The sequence below is a fragment of the Silurus aristotelis genome (genome assembly GCF_946808225.1).
Source record: "Silurus aristotelis genome assembly, chromosome: 17".
NCBI lineage: Eukaryota > Metazoa > Chordata > Actinopteri > Siluriformes > Siluridae > Silurus > Silurus aristotelis.
This window is the reverse complement of record NC_139590.1, coordinates 14,118,704-14,146,619: the sequence shown is the minus strand read 5'-3', so window position 1 is coordinate 14,146,619 and position 27,916 is coordinate 14,118,704. Positions and strand designations below refer to the sequence as shown.

At 38.0% G+C, this 27,916-nt stretch overlaps 3 long non-coding RNA genes across 3 annotated transcripts; 1 reads left to right on the top strand and 2 right to left on the bottom strand.

The window, feature by feature from the left end:
* Nucleotides 1-15,860: 15,860 nt before the first annotated feature.
* Nucleotides 15,861-25,263, top strand: LOC310739778. Its single transcript, XR_014537477.1, has 2 exons — nucleotides 15,861-16,624; nucleotides 24,794-25,263. It is a non-coding gene; the product is annotated as an uncharacterized lncRNA (long non-coding RNA).
* Nucleotides 17,935-23,349, bottom strand: LOC310739787. Its single transcript, XR_014537485.1, has 2 exons — nucleotides 18,388-23,349; nucleotides 17,935-18,346 (listed from the first exon to the last, which is right to left on the bottom strand). It is a non-coding gene; the product is annotated as an uncharacterized lncRNA (long non-coding RNA).
* LOC310739786 lies at nucleotides 23,770-27,145 on the bottom strand. Its single transcript, XR_014537484.1, has 2 exons — nucleotides 26,644-27,145; nucleotides 23,770-26,284 (listed from the first exon to the last, which is right to left on the bottom strand). It is a non-coding gene; the product is annotated as an uncharacterized lncRNA (long non-coding RNA).
* Between the last annotated feature and the right edge of the window lie 771 nt (nucleotides 27,146-27,916).

Here is a 27,916-nt window from a genome sequence, read left to right as displayed (position 1 = left end):
CACTGGCAATCACTATGGGGTCGGGTTAGCAGTTGTAACCCATGCTATTAAATATTCTTCCACAAGTCGCTTGTAATATGATATTTATACCATAAAGGAGATCCACAGTATAATCCGTCAGTTATTGTGGCTTCAAGCTGTCAGAGTTTTTCTCACTCTATCACCATTTCTCACACTTTCACTATTTATGAGCAAAGGGCACCCAAACATGTATTAAACTCCCTGATCTTATCATCTACCTTTTCACTTTCAGCCCAGGGTCAGGCAGAGGTCTAGCAGCATGTTTTATGGCACAACACCCACACTCATGTCGCAAGACATACTCATGTACACAGATGAATGAGACATTAGTTTAGTCTGCGGCTTCACATGTTGGTGTTAAACACAAAAGCAGATGAGTCAGAGTGTGACTTTGCCTACTGTTTTTTAAAAGATTAATTTATTTATTTTGCAACCCTGAGAACAGGCCTGGAGCAAAAAGTCAGCAGTGGGGCAGGAAGGGCAGCAGCGATGATTCTAGGTGACATGCCAGCATTAAACTCTCACATTTATGTAGTATTCTCTATTATCAGTTTACAATAAATAATATTATATTCTATTTATATTACTCTATTTCAAGCCATTTTTATTCATTTTAAGCATGAAATAGTTTTGTTGTAATGGATTTATACAACAAACAAGCTTGAAAAGCATAATAACGTACAGAAATAGGCAAAACAATCTTATATTTAGTTTATATCCAGAATTCTTATTCACCATATCCTCATACAAAACCTTTTCAACACACTAATTGTTGTTAGTCTTTCCTATTCATCACCTGTATACATGAACCATTTCATTATAATTTCCTTCTTAAAAAGATTAATTTCCTTTGGCTTGTCTCAAAGATAATTTTTTCCCCCTGCTGTCTTTGGCTTGCTCATTAGGGATTTAAATCTACATCAATTTCTGTCAAGCAACTGGACAGCTTAAAATACAATATATAGTAATGAGCAGACATATTTGATTTTTTAGATCCAGCAAATTTTTTTGTCCAAAAATCCTAAATTTATCCAGAAAGCAATCTTTAATGCTTCACTTCACAGCAAAGTTGTGTTGTACCCTGCTGCCCACTCTTGCTGAATGCTGCTTAACCATAGTAAATGATTTCTTATCCCAATCTTATCGTCCCTACACTGGCTACCTGTTAAATATCGAATCGACTACAAACTACCACTTCTTACATATAAAACACTAAATGGTTTGGCTTCCATGTATCTATCCAGTCTTTTAACACGCTACGATCAGTCATGCTCCCTGAGATCTCAAAACTCCAGACTTCTAGTAGTTCCTAGAATAGCAAAGTCCAGTAAAGGCGGTAGAGCATTCTCACATTTAGCTCCTAAACTTTGGAATAGTCTTCCTGACAGTGTTCGGGGCTCAGACACACTCTCTCAGTTTAAGTGCAGCTTAAAACCTTTAAATCTTTTTAGCAAAGCCTACACATAACACACGTCACATATCATAAACTTGTGCTCCAGAACATCTGATCACATGCAAATTATCAACTTGTGCTGTTACAGCAGATACGCTAATTCCTCTCCACTGCTTCTCTTTCTCTTCCCATCCCGAGGCATTCTGAGGTTGCTTCAGCTCCAGTCACGTCCCACCTCATGAAGATTATGGATCTTTAAAGAAGTAGATGCCGAACTCGCAAACATCCTGTACCAACCAGAGACGTACCAGTGCCAATTGGATCCCACTTCATGTGTGGAGTTTTGACATTGGACCTCCTGGAGTGTTTAAAGGCTCTGGCATGAAGAAGCTGGTGTTGGATCTGTGATGATCACAAATGTTGAGCTATTTTATAAGTTGCTCAGTAGCTCCTAGTTTTATAACCACAAATGACTGTAAAAGACTGTAGAAAGAACATTACTTATAATCACACACTCCAGTGCTTATGTTAGTTCTCGCTCTCCAGTGTTCTGTATTGTTTAAAGACAATAATCACACTCTTGATGTCACCCAAATGAGGATGGGTTCCCCTTTTGAGTCTGGTTCCTCTCAAGGTTTCTTTCTCATAACATCTAAGGGAGTTTATCCTTGCCACAGTCGCCACGGCTGCTCATCAGGGATAAATGCACAACATTCACCTTAACTGTTAAATTCTGTAAAGCTGCTTTGAGACAATGTCTGTTGTGAAAAGCGCTTTAGAAATAAACTTGACTTGACTTGACTTGACATTTAGATCACCTTCACCATCTGTAATGCAGTAACATTCACTCACAGCCTTGTGACCAGGTCACTTAACACCAAAAGTCTAAGTACTTACGCAAGAGACCGGGTCTGTGCAAATACATGCACATGCATGCACATATACACACGCAGTGTAAACTTTGACTCTCTGTTTGAAATGCTTAGTCAACAGTCCAAACATTTTTCAGAAGAAAGCTCTAATCCGATAAGAATAATAAAAATTAAGCCACATATGTTTATAGTTCTTCCCGTGGGCTCTCCACCTGCAAAAGGGACCGTAAGGGACGGTGCTGTGAGGATTGGGTAGCAGTCGAAGGCGGGGACCTGCTTAGACTGCTGCCCCCCGCGACCCGAATTACGGATAAGCGGGAGAAAATGAATGAATGAATGAATGTTTATAGTTTGATAGTTTTCAGAACTTCAATATTTTTTTGTATTTAAATAGTTAGTTTGTATAGTATAGTATAACATATATACAGTTGTAAAAAAAAAAATTATACCTGCTTTGAATTTGAAACAGAGAAATTAGAACAAAATAGAACAAAAAAACACCAAAGCTACATCTCAGACTCTTCAGGCCTCAGTTAGCATGTTCATTCATGACAGTACAATCTGACAACATCTAAACATCTAAATAGTATGTTTGGAAGGGTTGCCATGAAAAAGCCTTTTCTTTCTAAAAAAAAAAAAAAAAAAAAAAAAAGATCATTTGCAAAGTTGAATCTGAACAAAACAGACTTCTGGCACAATGGTCTTTGGATTGATTAGACCCAAACTAAAAATGGTTGCCAAACACAGCATATCAGCACAATCACCTCATACTAAGTCTCAAGCACTGTATTCAAGCGGTAATTATTTGGGCTAGTTTTGCAGCCATAGGAATTGCAGTCATTGAGTTGGCCAAGTACTTCACTGTCTACCAAAGCATTCTTGAGGCAAATGTAAGTACATCTGTCTGACAGCTAAAGCTTGTCTGAAATTGGGTCCTGCAACAGGACAATGATCTCAGCACACCAGCTAATAAACAGGCTCAAAACAGAATCAAATCAAGGTGTTGCAATGGCCCACTCAATGTCCAGACCTCAACCAAGCTAAAACGCTGAGGTGGGACATTAAGAGAGCTGTGCATAAATAAATGCCCACATACTGTACCCAAATGAACTGAAGCAACATTGTAAAGATGAGAGAGCTAAAATTCTTACACAATCATCTGAGAGACTGATAAAATTACACCCATTCATTCACTCACTCCCGCTTATCCGTAATTCGGGTCACGGGGGCAGCAGTCTAAGGAGGCCCCCGCCTCCGACTGCTGCCCAATCCTCATAGCACCGTCCCTTACGGTCCCTCCTGCAGGTGGTGAGCCCACGGGAAGGCGGCCCCACGTCACTCCGGCGTCACGGACCTTGATATTTCCCTCGTAAGGGACCCCCGGAGCATAGAGGGTTAAGGGCCTTGCTCAAGGGCCCAAGAGTGGCAGCTTGGCGATACCGGGGCTTGAACCCCAGACCTTCCGATCGGCAACCCAGCGCCTTAACCGCTGGAGCCACCACTCCCCCAAAAAATTACACCCAGTTACTTCAATTTATTGCTGCTAAAGGTGGTTCTTTAAGCTATTGAATCATAAGCTGTACTAATTTTCACACATAGTTTTGCCATTTGGGCTTGATTTTTGTAAAAAAAAATAATAAATTTATAATTTTACGGTGTAATGTGTCATGAAATGTTGTTCATCTGAGGTTGCATTTACCTAATTCTAAGACCTGCAAAAGACCAGATGATTTTTATTATGTTCTGATATGTAAAACCCATCAAAGAGGGTGTACTTTAATTTTAACTTATTAATTTCTTTTTTATTTACTATGTTAATACGTATCAAAATCATTAAAATCATAAAAGTACTTATCTTTAAATTTAACCAAGCACTCATACTGTACTACCTTACTTATTAAAGTATCATCTTATTTACCAAAGGAAATGTGCAGTTAGCACACTTCATTGATTTATGCTCTCAGTTTGCTTCTAATTAACAAACACATCTTTTTTCATTGCTTTAGTTTCCTTAGCTGCTTAAACAATGTTCATAGTAATGATCCGAACCTACAGTATATAGGTGAAGTGTCATAGTGAGATATGAAAAGGAATGTAACTCAACAGTCGGTGCTTTTAGACCATAAGTGATTTTAGCTACGATAACGACAATACTCCAAGTAATCCCCTATAGTTTGTGTACACTGTTGCCCTGGCAACAGTAATACAGCATGGTTAACTCATGTACGTGCTTGAATCTCTGAAACCCCACAGAGTAAAGGTTGTGCTTTACATAGCTTTAAATTTGAATAAAAGCTGGTTTCACCTCCTGCAGTTTGCTTGCACAGCATTTTTGTCTGTTGCAATCGATAACCCACACTGTGAATGTTTTTGCTTGTGATTATGCTTATTTTATGCTTATTTTTTTGTTGTTGCATCGACTATACACTTCAGCTACTCTCCTCTTGAAAAATAACAGTGATGATGATGATTATTATTATTTTGTAATGTAAAGACTGAGTATGCATATTGTTATAACTGTATGTTTAAAAGAATCAGGAAGCAAAGCTACGGGAATGTGTGTCAAATACAAAAGACAGTTATTAGATGTGTATATACAGGATCCACAGCAAATATGACCTTAGGAAATGCAAAATAAGAAACACTTGAGGTTAATGTAAATGGTTTTACCTAGAACCAGCGAAGATGGCTTTAAATTGCCATCTTTAAATGTTGGCATTTAATGATGGCTTTAAATTGCTGCTACAATGGTTTTAGACTACAATTTCCATGAACAGTTTTGCATTCAAGCATCCATCAGTAAATAGCTGATAACCTCAAAAATGATGAAACTATAATGGATATCCAGTGTCACCCAGATGAACATGGGTTTTGAATATGATTCCTCTAAAGCTTTCTTCCTCCTAATGTCTCGAGATATTTCTTGTAATAGTTGCCTTTGTCTATAAATTTATACAAATTTATTAATGATTTAAAAATTTATATTTCTAATTTATTCAGGTGAAGCAGGTTTCTGTCAATATACATTATTAAAAGCGCTCCACAAATCAAATTGAACTGAACTAAAAAATCTATCTATCTATCTATCTATCTATCTATCTATCTATCTATCTATCTATCTATCTATCTATCTATCTATCTATCTATCTATCTATCTATCTATCTATCTATCTATCTATCAATATTGGGCTGTTAATCAATCCAAATATTTAATTGAGATCAATCCCATAATTGTCATAAGTTAACTGGTGATTAGTCGCAACTTAATTAAACATTTCTATTTGTTCTAAATGTACCTTAAAAAATGTACCTAAATTAATACTTTTTACATTTTTAATACTCTCATAATATTTATGCACATTTATGTTTATTATTGAATACTTATTATTGAATACATATTATTATTTATTTATTAGTGAAACCATACTCAACACAGAACATGAAAACAAAATATTCTTGTAAATGTTTTATAGTAATTAAAGTATAAGTAATTACGTAAATTATTTGGACACCAGAGGGAACTTTTGTCGTGTTTCTACACGGACGGTTTTAATTGCTGGATGTGTGCATCATGGTGGATTTTTATGCTTGATTTGAGATTTGCAGCAATCAGTAAAACAAAAGTTTAGTGATTAAAAACAATTTTCAGAGGAGTTTATTATTTATTTATTTTCATTTGAGTAAAGAAAGGACATCATAAATAAATAATATAGCCATAAATATAGGCTATATATATATATATATATATATATATATATATATATATATATATATATATATATATATATATATATATATATATATATATATATATATATTTCTTGCATATGATAAACATGTGTTAAGTAAGCTATGGGCTGGACAGTGCCCAACCAGTGGAAGCCTGTGAAGCAGATGGAGAGGAAGAGATCAGCCTTTTATTATCATGCTTGTCTGCTTATGTAATGCTGTAAAGAAAGATACTAAAGACTGGTAAGCGTCTGTATCATCGAGATTTGTAGCCTGTTCCAAAAGGTGCAAACATGGCTCATGGATCTTTTACTGATTATTTGTAAGCATTTGTGCTGAACTGCCACGAGCCAGAATGATGGCCTCTTCCATAGGCTGACTAACTGACTGATTCATCCCCACCCTGAATCAGTCTTTGGGCATGATGATTAGCTAGCTTAGAAAATTTTTATCAAATAAAAATTTCCCCATCCACTTAATATCCACTGTTATGCGATGGTTACTATGTTGGTGGAAATGTCCAAAAGGCAGACTGCGGTTTATCTGCTTACTTCGTTTTAACCTGACTTCCATATTGTAAAGACTCAGAGAATGACAATAAACCCACATAGAAGTTCTCTAATAAAATGTAGTGTTCTTTTCAAATGTAATCTTGGCTGGTTTTCATAAAGAGTGCTAATAGTTCTCAAGAGCACATTCTGTACCTCTCTATGCTTTAGGCATAGCGGTAGAAAGAAGGTAACTGCTGGCATTCACCCCAGAGCCCAAGTAAGAGGAAAGCAAAAGGGAGGAAAGAGTGAGGGAGGGGAGACGTGTAAGGAAGGGAGGGAGGGGAAAGGAGTCTGGGTCTCCATAGAAACACAGGGCTGTTTTTGTTAGCGTGGTGCATGTGAGTCAGAGGAGCAGTGAGTCACAGTCAGGAGGGAAACTCTCCTCGGAGCCAAATAAGGACAACTACATGCAGAGAGACAGAGGGAGGGAAAAAGAGAGAGACTCACACAAAGACAGGCTGAAACAGTGAGGCCTGGTCATATCTCTCTCCGAGCGGAAACGCAGGAGAACAAGCAGCCCTACCCAATTTGTGCACACCTCAGTTTACAATGCAAACAGTTCACTCAACATTTGTCTTGTATCTCACAAACGTATCACTGAACTGCCCTAGTCACCTTTGTTTGCTCTCTTCTCTCCTCCTTACTCTATTAGCTTTCCGCTAGGCAAGCTCCTTGTTTACTTTAGCGCTGTGCGTTGTTAGAAGTGTATATGAACATTGGCCGCCAGACTGACACTGAGGCTCGGTACATTTAGGCTGAGGTTTGCATTAAGCAGCTTCCTCTGTCCTCCATAATGTGAGTTTTGGCTAGCGTAACTTTTCAGTAAACGTGGATGTTGCAGCTGCAGTGGACCATCAAAAGCAGGCCCATTTCAGGGTTTTGCAGATGAAAGACTGGTTTTATTAGTTTGGTTTTCAGAGCCTGTTTAAACAAGGCCAAGATGCACAGGCGCTGACGTGGGCATTAATATAAATATTACAGCCGTGATTTACCCAGATTCTTAGAAAAAATATAATAGCTAATTTGCATGCATCTGACCAAATAGACATAGTAAATGTGTAAAATGAAATTTTTTTTACCAGGTGATGACCACACGTGTGAAGTATAAGGTGTTTGCTCTATACTATTCTATTGGTAAGTAAAAAAGCTCTTCACTGCATTTCAAATGTAATTCTAAATGTGCAGGCTAATAGAATATAAAAGCTTTATTGGAAAAGTAGTATGTTTCTTTCTTTAATTTCTATTAGAGCAAACATCATTTTCAATTTGATGTCCACGGTCTGAAATGCATAAGCAGGCCTGCACAAATCTAATAGCTAGCCTTTGGTTGTATTTATTTGCAAAGTCCTCTTCCCAGAAGTAATGTTTTTAACATTAAGTAAATCATATTGCAGATGCTAAATACAGATGCTGAATATATTGACATAAATCACAACCTGTATTTTGTTTTTAGGTAGAAACACCCAAATCTGCATATTTATTAAAGCAAAAAAAGGCTTTTTTTTTTTTGTGAAAGACACACTTGTTCTTAGAGCCATCAAGTTTGCATTTGTTTTTACACACAAAAAACCCCCATAATAAATCAGCACTTCAGTGTTTTGTCACAAACACACAGTAGTGAGCAGGAAGCACAGACCAGCCATTCTACAAATGTATAGTTTCACAATTGTGTAACTGAGAGCGGTTGGTTTGGAGTAAGATTTACTTCAGATGAACTTCCCCAGAACTTTCCCATATGGAAAGGTGATAAAGATGTCTGTGTTTATGAGCCCAGGGGAAGATAAGAAAACAATAAGTGTCACCTTGAGACTCTGTAAAGCTGTGTTCTGAGCTTAATAGAAGATTTCTCAATGTAGCATTGCCACTCTGTACTGCAGCTTATGAGATGCAGAACCGTAAGCAGAACCACATATATTGTTCATGTAGCATATCCAGATCTGAGTTTTTTTCTTGAATTTTTTAATGTTAGGCAGGAGCAAGACTTTGTGTGTGGGTGTGCAAAATAGAGGAGTGCAATATTAATCCCAAAGATCAAACCTACCACAATGAAAGGTAAAACAAAAGAGCCTGTTTCATCTCCAACTTCCTTTATTCTATGAATACACGCTTGCGATTCATGTCACTTACATCACTCTGTGGTTTTTTTTTTCCACGTAATGATGCCATTGCAATTCTGCTTTCAGGATGTCTCACAGGCTATACTTATCCGCTACCGATGACCGCATTCAATACGCCGCTTTGGGGCAAAAACCCAAAAAACAACCATTATTCAACACCTATTGTGAGGTGATGGACCGAAATAAAACCACAGCTCTGTGCTTGTCTGTGTGCTATCTAAAAACTAAGGAGACTTAAGTAGAAAAGCATTTGCTTCAGTAAACAGGTGCACTGCGAGAAACCCTAGAACATTGCTTAATTAAATGTACTAATACTGATTACACTGTATAATCAATATTTGTACAAATGTTCCAGAATTTCCTCCTCAGGGTTTTTAATCTGAACATACATCAAGATAGTATCATTACCAAAGAAATCATTCAATCCATCAATTATGATAGATAAGATAAGAAGGTTTTCTGTTTTAGCAACACGTACAAAATGGACACACTCCCATGAAATGTACACAATAACATCAGCAGTGATTCACACAGTGTACACTGCATAGTTATACTAATAGCAGAAGTCTTCCCTTCAACACTGTATATCCATCTATTTTCTATATAGCTTATTGCAAGGGAGCCTGGAGTTTATCTTAGGAAAGATTTTCAGGGTACAAGGTGGGGGACATGCTGGACAGGGTACCAATCCATCACAGAGAACAAACTTCTAAAACATGCTAACTTTTTACACACACAGTGAGGGCAGGATTTAAACTCCAAATCTCAAAGGAACGAGACAAAAAAAACAAACACTAAGAGCAAAATAAGCTTTCTGCTACTTTTGCCATATTTGCCATTCATTTATTGATACTTAGTCTTGACAAAAATTCATAATTACTAGAGTTATTAGCATGTAGTGTATAAACAAGAATTAATATGTACAACCCCAAATCCAAAACAGTTAGGGTGCTGTGTAAAATGTAATTAAAAAAAAGAACATCAATGGCAAATCTCAGAAACCCATATTTTATTCAAAATAGAACATAAAAACATATCAAATGCTTAAACTGAGTTAATGTACGATTTGCCATTTTATAAAAAGAAATAAGGCAATTTTTCAAAAAAGTTGGGACAGGTCAACAACAACATGGAAAGCCATGCTACAAAGATACAGCTCATAATTATGAGTCACTTGTGCATGTGGAGTGATTTAAAAAATTAAGACAAGTCTCATTTTCATACGATTCTTATCTTGGACTGACACACAGTCCCTCAGTGTGTTGTAATGACAATACCCTGTTGATTTGTTGAAGTTAACCTTTGTTAATGTGCTCATATTATCTGAGGTATGACATTGAATAAATACACATTTTTCTAATATAATTAAAGTGAAATGTTTTACATTTACGCATTTATTCTACATTTTAAATGCTCTTTGAACATCTAGATGTTAGAATTGTAACAGGAGTTGTTAAATCTCTAGCCATCACACAGTATAGTAAGGGCAGTGGAACTAATGGCAAAAAATGTATCCGGTTTCCCAGATGAGCCACACAATAGTTTCCATTTGAAAGCCACTACTATTCTGAGAAAAAACTCACTAGCTTATGAAAGTATTATTATTATTATTATGGGTTTAGTGGTAATATTAAATACAAAATACCACTGTTTTAATGAAAATGCATAATAATAATAATAATAATAATAATAATAATAATAATAATAATAATAATAATAATAATAATAATAACAATAATAATAATAATAATAATACTTTTTGCAAGGTATTTGCTCTATGGTAATATTTTATATATGGATTGGAATATTACAGACATTTAACAGTGTTGGCAGTTTTATCTCTGTCTAAGAGAGGCTAGTTTTACATTTCGAGAGCTTGCTTTAATTAAATTATCGCTGTTAAATGGAGGGGGAGGCAGGAGAGTGAGTAAGGGATAATAGAGGAGTAGGAGGAGGAGAGATGGACCATGCTGGGAGAAATGGAGGAAAAAAGCAGAGTGGGGAGAGTGTGAAGTGGTCTGAGGTGGATATATTTAGCCAAAGAGGGGAGAGGGAGGTCTGTTCTCAAGGGTTTATTCCAGTAGGGTATATTTAGACTCCGGCCATGAAAAAAAAAGAGAAGGAAAAAAGAATGATGTATAAACATTATTACTGGAGTCTGATGTAACACAGTGCAATAGGGCCACACACACATATGCGCTCTCACACTTGCTCAGTTACTCAAGTAAGACATGCTTTGCTGAAAATTAATAATGCTCTGGGAGACACGAGTTAACCGCTGTGCCCTGGTACCAACACACACACATATGAACAAAGGTACCAACAAAAACACTGCCATGCCTAGACATTTCAGCCAGTGTTCTATGGTTCAAGCACAGGCACAGCAAACTCATAGAGTCATAGAAGACAGAAGAAGCGAGACAGCTGAAAAAGCAATACTAACACCAACAACATCGAAAAAGTGCGCAGAGTGCGTACAGTTTAACGATAATAGCACAGGACCAGGATGAGGAGTCGCAGCGCAAGAGCCGCAGTGACGCCATTGTGGTTCCAGCACACTTCCTGCCTGCTGCCACAATGTTTGTATATCTTGTATCCATAGCAACTGCCAACACATAAATACCGGAGAAAGAAGGAGACAGAGTGTGAGAGAGAGAGAGAGAGAGAGAGAGAGAGAGAGAGAGAGAGAGAGAGAGAGGGAGAGAGGGAGGGAGAGAGAGAGAGAGAGGACAAACCCATAATATTGGACTCAGTGAGAGCAACTGAACCCGGTCTGGGCCTCAGCTCTTAGTGTGTGTAAGAAAGCCACATAGTTCTGGATAAGTAGTGGTCTACGTGGTGTAAGGCCCCTCTGCCACACACACAAACACATGCACAGAAAACCTGCTGCTCTGTGTAGGTCCACTCAATAAAGTTTAGGCATTTTGTGATCTATATGAAACCTTTTATTAGTGGCAAATACTGGATAAGAATTTTTTTGTTAATTAATAAATTGCGATAGTCTATAAGAAACCTATTCTTTCTTAAATGGAAATCCAAGAATACCATCAATATGACTTAAAAAAGTACTCTCATCTTCCTCCGCCAAAATAAAACATGTCTATTTTTCTGGACAGGATTATGCTGCCCTATAAACAAACCTAGGAATGTAGAAAATAATGTAACAAATTTAATCCTCTACATGTTGGAGATCCCCAAGAATGCTAGGACTAAGTGTTTTGCATTTTCAAGAGATAAGGGAGAGGAACTAGTGGTGGAAGTTCCTGTACCTGGGCAAAAGTGCAAATACACTGCATCATGACTCCAGTAAAAGTAAAAGTACTCCCTTTTTTTTTACTTAAGCAAAAGTACAAAAGTTCTTGCTTTAAAAATGCTTATCTATCACAAGTAAAAAGATATGAATCTATTAGATTTTTGCTGATCAAAGTTTCACAAGAACTGTGAGGTTACGTATGGTCTTGTGACAGGTTCTCATTTAATGCAGTTATAGCATTTATTTCAATATTGTTAGGAACAGCATGTTTTTACACATTAAAAATGCAGTGAAGTAAAAGTTTTCCAAAATCTAAATACTCTGATAAGGTACAGATACTTAAACAAGTTATCTAAGTACAGTGATAAAGTAAAAATATTCCACCACTGCTACTAAATATATTGTCTGTTACATAGACTGTTACAACACATGTTTATGCACCCAAATATGTGTATCAACTTCATCCACCTATGCTATTTTTTATTTATTTATTTATTTTTTTAAGTTTAACAAATCAAGGACGATTACATTTATATTATAGTTGCATTACTGTGTTGTTCCAGTTGTATTACTCTGGATCATCAAATAGTCAATTTTTGAACATATACATTTTACAGCACAACAATCAAACATACATATGTTTTTGCTGTGGCTATATATTGAGTAATTACAATATATATGAATATGTAGTTCACATTTAACTACAAGTATGGTGAAAGTGTCACACTTCTCATGAAATGCAGCTTTTCAAAATATTATTTTTTTTTTTATCAACTTAAGAATCAGTGATATTTAAGAAGTTTATTAGCTTCTGCAAGAGCAATCAAGATCCTCTTACATTTTTAGTAACATATAATTGTTTATTGTTTGTCTACTGTTTAACTCTAGAGAACTACTGGAGGTTTTACACTTTCACCTTGCACTCTTTGGGACTCTTTTGGAAAGTTTTTATCAAGAATCTGGATTATTACCCGTAGGGGTTGAAAATTTAAAGGAGTATCAGAGGTTAAAAGTACCATGCTATAGCGACTACTGTGGGGAATCAGATATAAGTGAATTAGTAGAGAGAGCGAGAGAGAGAAAGAGAAACAAAGGAAGAGACAGAGGGAGAGAGAGAGAGAGAGAGAGAGAGAGAGAGAGAGAGAGAGAGAGAGAGAGAGAGAGAGAGAGAGAGAGAGAGAGAGAGAGGAGAAGGAGGAGAGCGAGTGAGACGACCTGTTTCCTCTTAGGAATGCTTGTATAATTAGAACCCTGCTGTCATGACAACCAAACTGGATTTTTTTAGGGGCCTGAGGCTGAGATTAGAGTCAGTTATAGCAGTATGAGTCAGATTCTGAGACAGACAGTCATACTGACAACGCACATGACACGCGCACACACACACACACACACATGCACAAATTTTTTTTTACACATATGTTACTTTAAACACTGTAATTCCAAACAGAGCATATTTGTGTCAAACAACACTATGAACTTTAGGCTTCATACATTATTGTGTGCTTGTGTAATCCCATAATTAACTCACACACACACACACACACACACACACACACACACACACACACACACACGTACGCACACTCATGCCTTAAGCACATGAGCAAAATGATTAATACAGCTAATTAAAGCTGTCTACACCTAAATTTACAGCATGACCTTATATTTAGTATCAAAAACAAAACCTTTTGGCAATTTTTGTATTGTTTATAAAAGCATTTTACCTCTTTCACTGACCAAGTGTATGCACAAGATCGAGAGGTTCAAGGTCAAATACCATACATAAAAGGTCATAATGTAAATACTCAAGATTAAAATTTGTTGACTGCATAATCTAGAGAATTGGTGTGTACATAATCTTTAGAACATCTTAACATTCTAAACTGTCAACACAAACAATATAATATTATATTAAGCTTTCTGTTTGTAACAAGACTTAATCCAATATGAGTGCTCTAATGCTACAGCATGTATTGGGCTTCTTACATCAGTACAATGTCTCTCTCTCACCCTCAAACAAATACACACACACACACACATATAGAACATGCACCCAAAGGACTGAAAAAAGGGTTATTCCACAGTTTCAGTATCATAAATAAATAAACTCTTAATCAAATTTCATAAGTTCCCAGATCATTCTGCTTACATGTGCATTTGTGTGGGTTGCTAGGAGACACTGTGTGTGTATGTATGTGTATGTGTGTGTGCTGGGAAGAGGAATGTGTGACGTGTGTACAGCAGTTAGATGGGCGTAGATGTCTGAGAGTCCCTGTTCACACAGAGAGAGAGAGTTCTGAGTGGAGGAGAGACGAAAGGAGGGGACGAAGAGAGAAGAGGCGAGGCACTGGAAGTCGTAAAGCGTCTAATAGCTCTGTCGGTAAAAAGCAGCTTCCCCTTGGGGCCTTTAACACTGGAAAAGTGTGTGTGTGTGTGTGTGTGTGTGTGTGTATGTGTGTGTGTGTGTGTGTGTGTGTGTGTGTGTGTGTGTGTGTGTGTGTGTGTGTGTGTTGTCAACAGTAGACAGGTGCCAGGTTTAAGTAGTCTTCTCATAAGACCTAGCAAAGACTCTCAAAACCTGATCTACACAAATTGCTTTAGAGAGCCCCTAAAGGCGAGCTCACTTCGTACCAGCAGCTGATGTAAAGTGTGTGTGTGTGTGTGTGTGTGTGTGTGTGTGTGTGTGTGTGTGTGTGTGTGTGTGTGTGTGTGTGTGTGTGTGTGTGTGTGTGTGTGTGTAGGTGTGTGAAAAACCTACTGCTGAAATGATTAAAGTCACATGTTGTACCATTCCAGTGACGGTCCTGAGTTCCTAGCTACATACTGTACAATAACACAGATGTGTGGTTTGGTGAACAAAGACTGCTAGCATGCCACACAACAAAGCTTTTCTTTTTACTCTTAACGGTTGAACATATTTGGAGTATAACTAATAAAACATATATTTTTTGCTTTAGTAAAGCCTAAAAGGTTTTGACAAATAGGACAAATAAGTTTTTTGAATATCAAACATTACATACTAACACACACACACACACACACACACACACACACATACACACACACACACACACACACACACACACACACACACACACACACACACACACACACACATACATATATACATATATCCATCAGTGGCAGACGGTCAGGGCCAGCAAAGCCTTCTCTGCTGGACTAAACACTAAACACAGCAGAGAGGGCTTAGTGTCAAAATCACTGACCTACATTTACAACCTAAATTATTATATTTGTCCCATGATTATGTATTAAATTATTCCCTACAGTTTATTCTTTTAATTTCGTAGCGTTTCTCTTGGCTGCACTGCTTCCAGTACATGTATGTGGATGTTAGATTTTTTGTCCAATCAGATTTCAGCCTCTATGTGCTGCCATGTCAATCTAATCCACCCAGGGCCTGCAAAGTCTGTCCTGCTGGCACTTTTACCTTAAAGAATATTACCAACCGGTCTGTCTTTATCCAATCAGATTTCATATTCTTCTCACAGGGCAGCTAGCTGGCCCAGAATAGCGTCAGCATTTTTCCATCCTCTGATTGGTTGGTCAGAGGGAAACTGTAACAGCCACGTTCGACTAGAAAAAAATGTGTGTAGCGTTCTACATGTATTAATACATCAGAGTAATGCAAAATTTATTTGGTCTCGGACATACTTAAAAATACATTTTCCATAAAAACTAGACAGCTAGCTAGCTTGTCTCAGCCCAGGAAAAGCAAATTATGAGTCTGCATCTCTGGTGTGTAGGTTTTATAATTTACATTTTTATGTTTTTGTCATGTTTCAGACAAATATTGATTCTGAACTGCTCCAGATGATGTAGGTGGCACAGTTGCGGTTGTAGTGTAGAGGTTTGGAGCTTGCTTTAGTAAATTTAGTAGTTGACCTGAACGCAATTTTGAGAATTTGTGGAGAGTGTTGAAGATCCGGGTCATTGCTAGGAAGCCTTCCGAGCTTCAACAACTGGAGGCTTTTGCGAAGGAAGAGTGGGGAAAAATTCTACAGCAGACCTGTAAAAAAATTGTGGAGAACTACAAGAAGCGTTTGCAGGCTGTCATTAAGACCAAAGGCTTTTCTATTGATTTTTGAAACATTGTAATATAAAGGGTATGAATAATTCTGAACATGATGATTTTTTAATATTTGTCTGAATTTGTATGAATAATTTTGAGCGCAAGTGTATATATATTACACACAGACTGCCTAGACTGTGAGGTAAATGAATAGCTAGGGCAGCTCATCAAACGGGGAAAATAAAAGACTGGGTACATTGTGTGAGTGTGTGTTATTGCCTGCCGTCTGCAGCCTGAAAGAGGAAAAACAGGCTTGCTCTTTTATTAGCAGTACTGCGGTGTAATTGCACCCTGCCTCTTCCTGTACTCCACAAGACCGGGGAGTGGAGGGAGGGAGGAAGGGGGTTTGGGCTTCTGACGTTATACAAATCGGAATTCCCTTCCCTGTGCGCACTCGTTCACTCACTCACACCCTCGCTCTAACCCCGTCTGGCTCCCAGACACACTCTCTCTCTCTCTCTCTTTCACACTCATACACATGGTGTCTGTGAGGGTGCCGGACACGTCCTCTCTGAAGAGTCACTGCCAACTTCAGGATTCTTTCAGACTCTAAGTTTTCGGATGGGAAAGTGGAAAAAGTGCAGAAAAGTAACAGGTAAGCATTGGAGCCTTTTAAAACTTTAAAAGTTAAGTTCTGTTCTGGAGACAACTTGTGGTTTTTCACTTGAGCTCTTGTTTACATAAATAAAGACGTCCGTGTGGTGCTTAAGCTGTAGAAGTACACTCGCTGGGTGTGTGATGGGGATGTTTGTGAGAAGGGAGGCCGGCCTTTTCAGAATGGTTTGTCCTTAGTTGGTCATGCATGCATGAGCACTGAGATTAGGTGCGAGAAATCACCGCAGTGCACCGTGAAGTCCCGTCTGACAGAAAGGTCATCTGTAAATAGGTCCTCTGAATGGGATTTCTGTCCTTCTAATAGTGTGGCTCTGTCTTTGTGCACCCACTGACGTCTGTCAGCCAGACGTGCGCCTTTGGCCCGAGCGAAGCGGAGGTCGTAAAAAGTTCTGGAAGAGTGGGCTGCGAAGCCACACAGAGCGCTGAGACATTCCACTCATTGTTCTTGGGGCTCGTAAGGCCGAGCCAGATGCCGCACAGCCTAAACAAGTCGGAAGAACAGGGCGTGAGGAAGCAGTGAGAAAAATATGCCCAAGGTCCCATTGTGAAGGGATAGAATAGAGGAGAAAATTTTATTTGGGGGTTTATTCTTCTCATGTTTTGCCCAGTAAGAAGCCAAGTGCTACTGCAGGAAGAGGTGTGTGAGAGACCGAAAAGAGTTCTGGTGTTAAACCTGTCACTTTTGTTGCTTTGTGCTAGCTGGGGATTGGGACAAGAACCAGGAAAGAGTGTGCTAATGGGACAAGTGTAGTGTGTGTGTGTGTGTGTGTGTGTGTGTGTGTGTGTGTGTGTGTGTGTGTGTGTGTGTGTGTGTGTGTGTTGTGTGTGTATGCTGGGACAGCTCGACCCCTGACACCTCAATAGCTTTATGATGTGTTGAAGCAACAGGTCATGGCTGAGAGTTTAGTTTACACACTCACACACACTCTCTCTCACACACACACACACACACACACACACACACACACACACACACACACACACACACACACACACACACACAGACTGAGTAAATGTCACCATCTTAATCTAAACCTTGTTATTCGTTTTTTTATGCCAAACTTTTTACCACCTCAAACTATGTAAAAAAGTGTACATTAATAAGAGCGTGTAAATATCTTTGGATTTGACTATTTGGCATTATGTGTTTTTTTAAGGAATAAACTGTTTGGGCAAAACAAATCCACTTAACTCTTCTTCACGTACGGCAGCAACAAAACCGGGAGCTGCACCCTTTGGCTACTTTTGTTGGGTCTTGATTAAAATGTCTGGGATGTTAAGAGATTGAAGTTTTTAAATAATTGTTTTTTTCCTATTAATTCCTAAGTAGGAGGTTTCACGGAATTGTAATCGGCCTTCAAACCGTTTGCAGTCACATTCAGAGTTCCAGTTATGATCCAAGCGGCCACACAAAATTTGGCGACAAAATTACATTTGACAACTTTAACCAGCAGGACAAAAAAAAAGAGGCACATAAATTGAAAAAATTAGAGATGGTTTGGAAAGGGTGTGCACTGTTAATCAGCTTCTGTGCAACACACACATACACACAGGGGAGAAGCATATCTAAATTGTGTGGAGATGAGGACCCAGCTGTTTCAACTCTCCACTGGGGAAACAGCCATTACCCAGCCGTCTCTCTCACCCTTTTGTGCTCTTTCTTTCTGTCTCTGTCTCTGTCTATCTATCTCTCTCTCTCTCTCTCACACACACACACACACACACACACACACACACACACACACACACACACACACACACACACACACACACACACACACATTTTTTATTATTATTATCATTTCTGTAGGCCTACACACTCAGGCACCCACTATAACACAATTTAATCATAGACGATAGCACATCCAAAATTCACACTAATAGTTTTTATCTGGCTAGATTAATTATTATAAAAAGTTGATTAATTTTTATTTTTGTAAGCATATTATTGTTTTTGTTTGTTTGTTTGTTTGTTTTGCTATTTTTTTTTTTTTGCTAGTGGCAAGGTGTTACACTAAGAGACCATAAAACCAATTGCGAAAAGTGAATCTCTCACCATCTTGAGGAAAACATGGGGTTTGTCCCTTTGCAATGTTCTCCCTCCTTCTGGCATCTTCAGAGGTGGAACAACTTTTGCCACACCACCCTATGAGCTGTCATTCACAAGAGGGAAAGACTGAGCTCACTGGCCATCATTTAAACCAAAATAGAGGAAAGCGGAAAGGAGGGAAATTTTCTGATGGAAAATATTAATGGACGGAGCAAAAGGGTGGGGGTGGGGGTGGCGGTTGAATAAAGTGTCAGGATCCTCCCTTCACCCATCTCTGCTCCATCAAGAGAAAAAAAAAACGCTTGGCAAAATAGCTTGATGGATGCATTTGGGAAAAAAAGCATTTACTCGTCCTTTTGAAAAGGCGTCACTGCATCAGATGATCTCTTAATTAGTTTCTCCTTTAATGCTGGGTTTTACACCACTCCATACCATTTAATGTGAGAATTATGCAAAGACGGCTGTAATTCCTGTAATTCTTTTGTTAGTTTTATAGAATATGGGGGGAAAACAAATATTTTAAATAGCAGTTATACTTTTATGCAATTTCCTTTTTACGGTTGATAGTGTGTGGGTTTTCAGTAAGCACTCTTGTGCTGCAAGTGTTTGCGTGTCAGCGATAGCTTGAATTATCCCTGCCCAGCCAGTCACACTTCCCCTCCAAAACCTCCTCTTGAGCAGACATAGAAAGTGGCACACACACATACACACACACACACACACTCTCACGCACACACACACTCTCACGCACACTGCACTCACTGTATTCAGCTGTGGACTGTAAATGTGCTGTAAATGAAGGATTTAAGGGTCATTTAACTTTTATCATTAGACAGTAATAGCAGTGAGTGTGAGTACAAGAAAGAAGTTTGAGAGACATACTTTACTCCTTTTTTGCCTGTTATAGCACATACACATATACACACATGCACACACACAAGAGTATGGTTTTGTGTATTATAGGAGTTCCCCATGTAGGCAGTCCTTCTCCTGAAATGTTCTTGTCATTGACTGTGTGGGATCGAGATTGAGTTTGAGATCTGAAGATTTCCTTACAGATTATCCTTCACGTTTTGATAGCATCAAAGAGCTAATTATGAAAACCAAGTACTAAAAAAAGATTTAAAAAAAAATTGCAATTTGCACGAGTGCACCAATATATTATATTGCATTATATATGAACTTTACTGATTATTTTTTTTTATTCCATTATTTTCACTTGACTATTGTATTTGGTCCAATTGTGTGTAAATGTGCACAAACAAATCATAAGATGAACCTGCAAAACGTCATTAGATTTTACACATCAATAAACTATATCTAGCACAGTATGTAGTTTGCCACTTCACAGGGTCCTGTGCTCCATCCTGATCTCAGGTTACTGTCTGTAAGTGGAGTTTCTCATGTTCTCCCCGCATTTGTGTGGGTTCCCCTCATTAATTCTAAGGTTTCCTCCCACTTTTCAGGTAGGTGGATTGGTTACACTAAATTGCCCCTAGGTGTGAATGATGTATATATGTGAGTGCTGCTCTGCTGTAGACTGGCGTCCCATTCTGGCTTCCATCTCAATAGTGGCCTGGAAAAAGTATTTGTTGTATTATAGAAATAAATGAATCAATTGAATAAATTATAAATAATAGTTATAAATAAACTACAATTGTGATTTGGCAGACATATTTTGTCCAATAGCCACAATATCCCTCCAGCAAAGTGATTATCAGCAATAATTTTCTAACAGAAGATCTGTCCCCATCTCTATCCTTGACAGTTCATAACCTGTGTGAATTCTTATTCATTTGCACTTGTGAGGCTGGTTTTACGGCTTGCTGATCGAAGTAACTAAACCCCTGTGATGGTTGTGTTCTTTTTTGTAACCGGCATCTGAGCTTCTTTATCTCAAAGTAAATGTCGATCCCCTCCTGAATGAAAAAGCAAGCTGATCCCGAGACAGAGTTTGACAGAGCACTTCCTGTCTGACTTCATGCAGGCCTGTCATTGAGAAGCTATTTTTATAAGGTCACAGGAAGCCTGGGCACAGCAAAGTGCTAAAAGGACAAGCAGCGACCACAATGATCTGCATGTGCATGACAAAGACAAGACTCGCATGATATTAATGCAGTATAAGGAGGCGAATGGAGAATAACGCCTAAGCTAGGATGACCTCACACATATACATGCACACACCACTTCCTCCCCCTCATCCCTCCACCCCCTAGGGTACCTGCTGCTGGCCAGGGGAATTCCTGGCAGAGTGATTTTTAACTTTAATGACTGAATCACATTGCCAGGGATTTCCAATGGCTGGTATGAAGAAACGACCCAGACGGTGAACGCAGACCCAGACAGACGTGTGCACATGCACAGTTCCACAGTTCCAGGAATGTGTGTGTGTGTGTGTGTGTGTGTGTGTGTGTGTGTGTGTGTGTGTGTGTGTGTGTGTGTGTGTGTCTACGAGAATAAGGTGCCGACACACCCTCTCGAGCCAGTATGTGCATGCAAAAAAGTCACGTTTATGTACACACACACACATTCATTCAAACATATCATAAAAAAAAAAAAAAAAATCCTAGTTTGCTTTTTAGCTCTGTGGTAGCAGGACTTAGCCACATGTGAACAGTGTAATAATACAATATGTTCACAGTGGTTAAGTTCTGCCCCCCCAGGGTCATCACATAAACCCAGACAGGAGGAGGGGTATCCTGACCATCTCCCAAACCATCACCCTGATCTTGATTTTTATTTTATTGAACATATTTCTGAATATAATATCATATTGCTCCCTTCATCCCAGCTGTAATATATTATTATAACAGAACCTATTAAAAAGGTTCCAAAAAGGTAGGCTGTAACAATCCAGAAGTAAAGTTTTTGCAGTGTTCTTAATAAATCTCTCAAAGTTTGACCAGACATTGCACTAACATTATGTTGAAGCAATTGTAGAAGTGTATATAAATGTTATATAAAACATTTCATGAAAAACGTGAACGTCTTTGAACCAAAAGGTCCCTAGGAGTGTTAAAGAAAAAAGTGCCTGAAATGTATGTATATAAATGACATATGTTCTCCAGTAATAACAATGTTTGTTTGTTTTGAGCTTCAAAACTCTACATTTGACACCTTTTCGCATTTACCTGCATGTGAATTTATTTACCCATGTCACAATGCTGATTGATGCTGACTCTCACTCAGTCGAGTTTACTCATTGTGTCTGTCGATTTACACATCAGCAGTTGTCCGTCATACATTGTGTGTCGTGTACCAGTTTCACTATTGTCTATAGTAAAGGTTTGCCATGCATCAGTTTTCCTTTCAAAGCACTGCGAAAACCTACATGCAAGACAGTGGGTTGATCACAAAAGCTGTCCACAGAGCCGGAGTGGAAAGAGTCCTGAGGAAATATTCAATGATCTGCCAAACTGCCTGTAGAAATGGAAAACGGAGTATAAATATATAAACCAAAAACAAATGTGCACAAATAGACCTTATCTTTGTTTCAAAATATTTCTATTCATCTATTTTTAATTTTTTTTATTTAATTGGAAAGAGTTGATTGGAAAAATAATATATTGAAAAAGGCTATAAAACTGTGAAAAATAAATAGTAGAATATAATACTATTAGGGGGATTTTTGTGTACTTGTACTGCATACTAATGATAATGCCCATGGTAATGTAAGTAAGTAATTAATTATAAAATACAATCAAGCAAATAAGTGAATAAATACTTCTGGAAAAGGTATTAAGGGGGATAGTTAATTTTACCTCAGGCCGCTTGCCTCTCAACACCAAATTCTAAATCTATGATCATTGTTCAAAAATCTTTCAGATGCTCAGGATATTTTTAACTAGCACTTTCAGACTACCATACCTGAAGTATGTACATGTCTATGTTTTCTCACACTCGTGTGTTATTCTTGGACCAGACTCCTGTAGGTGTGTATGGTATTCTTCAGTGGCTGGTTGTGTAAATGCATCTATCAGGTGTGGTTTTAGGAGACTTTTTGCATTGTTCTCCTTTTATTACAATACAGCAATTCATATATGAGTGTGCAACGATGTCATACCACAGAATGAGTGCAGCTTTTTTGCACGTATATGACCTGAACGATGCTGATGACCTGATATAATTCCTCCTTCTCTGCAGTAAAATATATCTCAAAAGTGTGACATTCTCTACTCATCCACAATATGTAAGGCTTGTAATTCTTAATTCTCCCAATATCCGAGAGAACACATATCTAGCCATGTTTGTTTATGAAAAAAAAGACAAGAGCGGTTGTTCATAGAGCTATACAGGAAGAAACAATGAATCATGTGGAGAGAATTAAAATGCAACACGAGCACAATGCACACTTAAAGATAGGATAGTGGAAAAACAGCCCACACGTACACACGCACACAGTATTTTATGTTGTATGTTGTTTTCAGGCACTAATTTGGATATTATATTGAATTTTTAATGCATGAATTTAATTGTGTGTGTCCAATGAGACGTAATCTTTTATTGTGACATTGAAAAGAAAAATAAAGCAAATGGATAGAAATCTAAAAATAAAAAGTTTATTAATTGTAGCAGTAATAGCAATAATAATATTTTTTTTTAATTATATAATGATATCATTACATATAGTACACCTACAGACCCTCACATCATGTTACCATTAAAGTATATATGTCATTTTATATATATATATATATATATATATATATATATATATATATATATATATATATATATATATATATATATATATATATATATATATATATATATATATAATGTTCGTTTTGTGTGGTTGCTTTGCATAGTTGATCACATAATACAAATAAACACTGGAGCTCTTTCTCTGTATTTCAGTGAATTTGGGTGCTCAAAGCAATCTCTCTCTCTCTCTCTCTCTCTCTCTCTCTCTCTCTCTCTCTCTCTCTCTCTCTCTTTCTCTCTCTCTCTTTCTCTCTCTCTGATTCAGTGTTGCTGGTGTTTCTCTTTCTGGTCTATATCATTGGGCTGGTCTCCTGTGCCTGCTGTGCTGATAATCAGTGTCTCTCTTCAGCTGGCTCAGTTCAGCAGGAACAGGGGCCTAGTCTTGCCAACATAGCACCTCAGAGAAACACATCCACACATCCAAACACACAGATGCAGTCCAGAGATGTACACTCTTGGAAAAGCCACACTTCTTACACCTGGGATCCAGAGCAAGATGGCTGCATACAGTTTGTAAAAGTTTTGAATGTTATTAATACATAATAATAAGAATGCAGCCTACCAACTATGGGCTGGCGCCAGTGACTTGTCCTGTGACATCAATAAAACCGAGATATCAATAAAAGCTAAAAAAGGCTCCAAGTCAAATTGAGTCTGTTGCGTCTGTTTCCTTGTGATCTGAGATTATCTGAAACGAGTCCAATGCTTTAAAGCATTTTCTGTCTCTTTGGATGTTACAGTGTGTCCTCTAGTCACTTGTGAAACTCATATTCCATTATTAAAGCAGTTGAAAATTGTCCGGTTGAAAAAAAAACAAACAAAAAAAACATCAAGAAACACCGGTTCCCTTTTGTGACCATGGAAACAGAAATGCATATAACACTCATTTGTGCAGGCTTGACAAAAAAAGAGGAAGTGACGGCTGTGTTTCAAAATTAAATCTACATTCAAGAATGCCTTGGCCTGGTTATTCAGAGATTTTAAAAAAATGCCCATGTATTCATGTAGAATAGTAATATAGCCCATTCATGGAGAATACAGGTGGTTATGCAGCACACAGAGAAACACAAAAGCACACTGGCACATTAAACCACATAAATAAATAATGCTCAGTAAAAGGGTTTTTTGAGATTTTGGATCAAATAAATGTAAAAAGAATTTTCTATCAGTGTTGAGAAATAGAGAAATCCATCCCTTAACAAATATTAGATGTATTTTATTGGACTTTTCAATAAAACACATCAGACATTATATGAACAGTTGGCAGGATTGCATTTAGTCAGCACTTTTTATATGAGTCTGTTTTTAGTCTGTACGAGAAAAGGTTCAGAGGAAAGCCATTAACCTGCAGGTGTGGTGCTGTGATAATATAAACGGTAAAGTGTGTGTGTGGAGGGGGCTTTAGGTCCGGATGTTTGCTTACACCGCAGCCGTTGCCATAGTGACAGTAAAAAAAAACTGGCCGTCAGGAGGAGCAGATGGCTGCGTCAATGTGAAGAATGACATCACTACGCTTCCTGTTTCGAAGAAAGTCATCGGTGGCTTACTCGCTGTCATTCACAAACGTACGCTCCTCTTTCTTTCATTTTCAATAGCAGGCACATACTTACTCTCTGCCTTTGACTTTTACAGATTTAATATCTTTTCTTTATTCTACAAAAGCAACACAGATACCAAAAAAAGTACAATCACTGAAAGAAAATGCCCATGTTTTTTTGCAAGTTTACTATTCATTTAATGATAAATTTTTTAAGTATACATACAATCATTTCCTGTTATACAACTAGGAATATGTATCATTTTCTCAATATAGAATGTAACTTAGATTAAATCATGCCCATAATAAAATAAAACGAATAACATACTGCTTTGCTTTATGAATTCACTCAAATAAATATGGTAAATTGTTAGGCCTTATCTGAGCAGGTCTTTCCAAAGCTGTTGGAATTTCTTTTTAAGTTTGCATAAGTTTGTCGGAACAAATAAAAATGCAGGACACTGATGAATGAAGGATTGTATCTGCCAAATCCGAGTACAAAAAGGTTCACACCTTGGCACAAATGCCAGGTTACTTCTTACCTAATCTCTCTCGATCCTACACTCCACTCCGGTTGACACCTTTTGTGGACTCGGAAATGGCGGGAGTCACCATGGGAACACAACAGGTAAATACAAGCTGCGATAAGGGTGTGAGGACATCATTCTCTGAGCAACACACACACACACACACACACACCCACACACACACACCAACAGACGCACCACACCCCACAGCTGGATAATGCTCTATTTTCCACCTTTGGATCTCGCTTTCTGCCATTATGAGATATAATTGCCATTATTGATGCATTGGCAGACGCTGTACTGCACAACATCATGATAGCGTGACAGCAACTCATTGCCTGAGGCATTCAGCCTCCAAACACAACAAGCAAGCATATCTCTTACAGTTACACACACACACACACACACACACACACACACACGCACACATGGTGTATAACCTCGGCTTTGTGACGCTGTTCTAAGCAGGTCAAACGTGATTGTAGTTCCCATTCACACTGTGCTGAGGCACACTCTACGCCACTACTTCTAATAAAGTTTTCCACAAACACTGGCTCTATCATATGAAGGTTAGGAAAAATCCATAGAGCCGTCAGCCCGCGTCGGCAAGCTAAGGCCAAGCCCTGAGCAAACACACGTTACTGTAATGCAAACAGTGGCACTGGGAAAAGCGGCCCATTAGTGGTAAATTCAATGCAAAGCCACAGAGAGGGGGAGGAGGGCGGTGGCTTACTGGAAACAGGAGAGCGGAGAAAAAATGAGCTGAGTCCTCCATATGCAGAAAGAACTTCAGGGGAAAAGGCTGCTAGTTAGTGACACGTCCTGCAAAATAAAACAAGGATGATGAGTTCTCTGTCTCTGTCTCTATCTCCCTTTACCTCCCTCCCTTCCCTATATATATATATATATATATACTGTTGTTCACAATGGCATAAAAATTTAATAAGTAAATAAACATAAATAAATTGTGTGTACTTCTCTCTCACACACACACACACACACACACACACAAAATTCGTGTTTATATATATATATATATATATATATATATATATATATATATATATATATATATATATATATATATATATACACACTCAATTTATTTGTGTTTATTTATTTTATGCCATTGTGAACAACAGTACAGCATACATGAGAAGTACAATTTACATGAAGCTCACCTTAAAGATAGCATCATACTGTAGCTCTGCAACTGTGTTCTCTAAAAATCTACATTTTCAATTTACATGATCAACAGGAAAAACTGTGTCCACATGTAAATCAGGTAAAACCACAGTGAACTCAGGTAAGTCAGAAGATGCAAAGCTGAGACTCACACAACAGCCACTTGATCCGGCCTCCTGGAAGATTGAAAGAACTCCACACTTACATTCCTGACTAAACACACACACACACACACACACACACACACACACACACACACACACACACACACACACACACACACACTTTCTCCTGTCAACACCGTCTTTGTCATCTTATCTACCTACCTACCAAACCTGGCACACAAACACTGGTTTTCTTTTTTCTATGCATCACTGGACAAAAATGCACACAATCCCACATAGTGATAAGCCAGAAGTTGGTAAGACTTTAATTGCAGTCTCTTATTTACACAACATACTGTATATCCAACCAACGTTACTGAACAATGGAAATATAGACACACATACTGTGTATATATATATATATATATATATATATATATAAATCTTAATATATTTAATACTTAATATTTTTATATCTTATATAAGACACAATTCAACTGAGCGACACCAATATTCCTCACCTCTGTATATACACTGTATAATGTACATACATTTTTGTCTTTTCACCTACAATGGTATATGGAAGGTTTACCTGATAACTTGTCCGGTAAGTGTAACTTAAATATTTGCTGAGAGTACATACAGTACTGTATAATCAGTTTCTATATCATGATCAGTCAAACTTCAGCAAACTATTTAAGTACCTCTTCAGGAGAGGAGTGTCATGTGTGTTGTGCTCTAGAATAACACCTGATGCCACTGGAGTCTGTGTCCTTGAGGGTTTCCCATGGCTCCAAACACAAAGGGATGATGAATGTTGACATTTGAGACTGCACAAACGTGGGACACTTTTCAAAATTAGGCCAAACAGGTTGTCTTAAGAACCTGCTAGCATCTATATTCTATTTTTGATGTGTGGGTATCAAATATTAGAGACCGTTAGTAATGCGGTGGCCACATGCAGGGTCAGATACATGAGGGGTTTGCCCTTAAAGCTAAGGCAGTTACGTCAGAGGAAACACTTCAGCGTGCTCGGGCCATTGGGGGAAAATTGAATCGTACAGTGGAAGACGTTTGTGTAGTGCAAGACAGTCACCTGGTGGCGAAACATAGGCACAGTAGTTAAGAGAAGGTGAATTAGTTAAGGAGCATTGCCACAATACTG